Here is a 2,690-nt window from a genome sequence, read left to right on the forward strand (position 1 = left end):
TTGAAGGTGAGATTCCGCAGAATCGTAAAAATAGCAATAAACGAGATTGCTTATACACAGATCGAATATTTACATGCTTTTGGCGACGGATGGCCAAGGAAGACTTCGTGTTGTTACTTACATCAATTTCGGCTTAACGTTTGTTCTAGATTCACCTGAAATCGCGAATTGGAATCACGGTAAGACTTAAACACTCTTCAACATTATTTCACCTTTCTCTCACATTTCCGAGTCAATCTTACGAATATATTATTTTCCCGGTTTGCATCCTCAGTATGCTCTCACGGTGGTGGAGGCGGCGCTCAACGGCACAATGACTGCGACACGCTGTCAAATGATAAATTCCCTGAAAGATATCTACCAATAGGCTTAGTGACGGAGGGGAATCAATCTCACTCCCCTTACTTCGTTGAACACTGCAATGTATCTGTTCTGTGTATGGGTAAGGCCATAGCACCAAGATGGCTAAAGCGCAAAGCAAAACCATGCAAAAAAGGTATGTAAATATTTTAGTCAAGTGATGGCAATTGAATTGATTTGTTATACCTCTAAACTCAAATACGTTTTTCGATTGGAGGACAATGCGTCACGTGCCAAGGGTAAAAACTCACTAACCCCAAGAAAAAAAAACAACTTGAACTGTACATGTCCAGACTCGCACTTGATCAGGTTGCGCACCTAATCCACCCTGGCAAGTTTCTATGCCAGCCCTCGTGAACAAAAAGTATTCTGCTGTCATGTAATATTTTGCATTAGTATATTTACGTAGGTGAGTATTGAAAAATCTCTGCGCTGATTGGTTGCAAGAAAGTATCCTCAGCTATAGGTGCCCTCAAACGTCTGCGACCCTTTATTTCAAAAGAAACATCCATTCAAATGTATAACGCTCGGATTTTGCCATATTTCGATTATTGCAGCCTGTTTGGGACTCTTTGAGTGGCTACCTGAGTGATAAGCTCCAAAAATTGCAGAATCGTGCAGCTAGAGTAATTACAAAATTGCCTTTTGATACGAACTCGAACCACCTCCTAACCACCCTTAACTGGGAGAAGCTATCAATTCGACGAAAGAAACGGAAAGCCTTAATGATGTATAAGACAATGAATGGACATGCCCCAGATTATCTTCAACGTCTTTTCATTCAGTATTACTCTAATTACAACTGGGACGAGTCGTTGATGATGGCGGTTGCATCGAAAGCAGCTCCGCACTAAAACAACCTTCTAAGGCCGTAAAGCATGGTTGTTTAATAAAGTTACTTGTAAAGAACTGAGATACTAAAATGCCAAAGCCTACGAAAGAGCGAAACGAAGGAGGTGCAAGACCAGCAATCAAACGCACCCGAGAAGGAAGTTCCCAAACGGACGATGAAGCTGACTCCACCATCTTGGAAAGGCTCACCGCTATTGAGGAGAAATTGACCACAATACTCCAATTAGTTCCCGAACTCGAAGGTTATAAATGCCACCTCAACAATCTTGAAGAAGAAAATAAGAGTTTGCAAGAAACCTAGAATACGTTCATGCCGAGAATGAAGACATTAAGAAGAAAGTTGACATTTTAACTTCAAAGGAAGAATCCTATTGTATCGAACAAGAACGCTTACGCGTGGAACATGACGAGCTTTGCCGTCAACACATTAAACTGGAATCTCATAGCAGAAGGGATACTATTAAATTTTTCGGCGTTAAAGAGAAGAGTCATGAATCCAACGCTGATACGGAGGAAGAATTAAGAAATTTTTTGAGATCTAAGCTGAAAATTCCATCCAGCGACGAGGTGCAAATTAATTTTGAAAGAGTCCGTAGAATCAACACAAGAGTGTCCGATAACAAGAAACCGCGCCCTATTATTGCAAAGGTTTCCCAATATCAGGATAAAAACTTCATCAAGTCGTTTATTAAAAACCTCCCAAAGAGCTCAAAATACGGAATAAGTGATGACTATCCTAAAGAAATCGACGAGATAAGGAAGAAGCTATATTCGGTCCTTAAGGCAGCGAAGAAAGAGAAGAAATCAGCCTATTTCAACGTTGACAAACTCATCATTGATGATCAAATTTATCGGGGACCAGAGACAGCTAATTTACCTCTCTATGGACGCATAATGAGCAGTTGAATAGTAAATTTGGGCACAAATATTTGTCAATCGCAATTTTAAATATGAATTATTACCCATGACCGGCTAGCCATTTCTTATTGTGGTTTGATTATCACGCTCAAATCCCGTCTGTAGTACCGCACAAATTCTAGGTAAGTTAGCTTTTAATATTTTTGTACTTAATATGTTATGTCATGCATCGTGTATTTCTGTCCAAAAATCATCGTGTACTGAAAATCTCTGGTTAAAAATCAAACATTTTAAACTCGATTTTTCACGAGGAAACTACAAAAGCACATTAAGTTTAAATGGTTAATTACAAACTATTAACACTGAATGTGAGAGGGCTAAACAAATCAAGAAAAAGAAGGTAATTGTTTCGCTGGCTCCATCAACAACAGTCAGATGTAATTTTTTTGCAAGAAACGTATTCATCGTTTCAAACTATAAAAATGTGGTAAGCAAAATGGGGGGGGGGGGGGGGGGGGGCAAAATGTTCTCCAGTCATGGTTCTACCCATAGTAGAGGGGTTATGATTCTCTTTAAACCACGCCTTGACGTCTCCTTTGAAAAACTTATTTCTGACAAAC

At 39.6% G+C, this 2,690-nt stretch overlaps 1 pseudogene; it reads left to right on the forward strand.

Annotated features, from left to right (window-relative positions):
* The window catches only part of LOC138046614 (latrophilin-like protein LAT-2), a 50,482-nt pseudogene extending 48,364 nt beyond the window's left edge, over nucleotides 1-2,118 (forward strand).
* The last annotated feature ends 572 nt before the right edge of the window (nucleotides 2,119-2,690 follow it).

Source organism: Montipora capricornis, chromosome 4 (assembly GCF_036669925.1).
Source record: "Montipora capricornis isolate CH-2021 chromosome 4, ASM3666992v2, whole genome shotgun sequence".
In the NCBI taxonomy this organism is placed as follows: Eukaryota; Metazoa; Cnidaria; class Anthozoa; order Scleractinia; family Acroporidae; genus Montipora; species Montipora capricornis.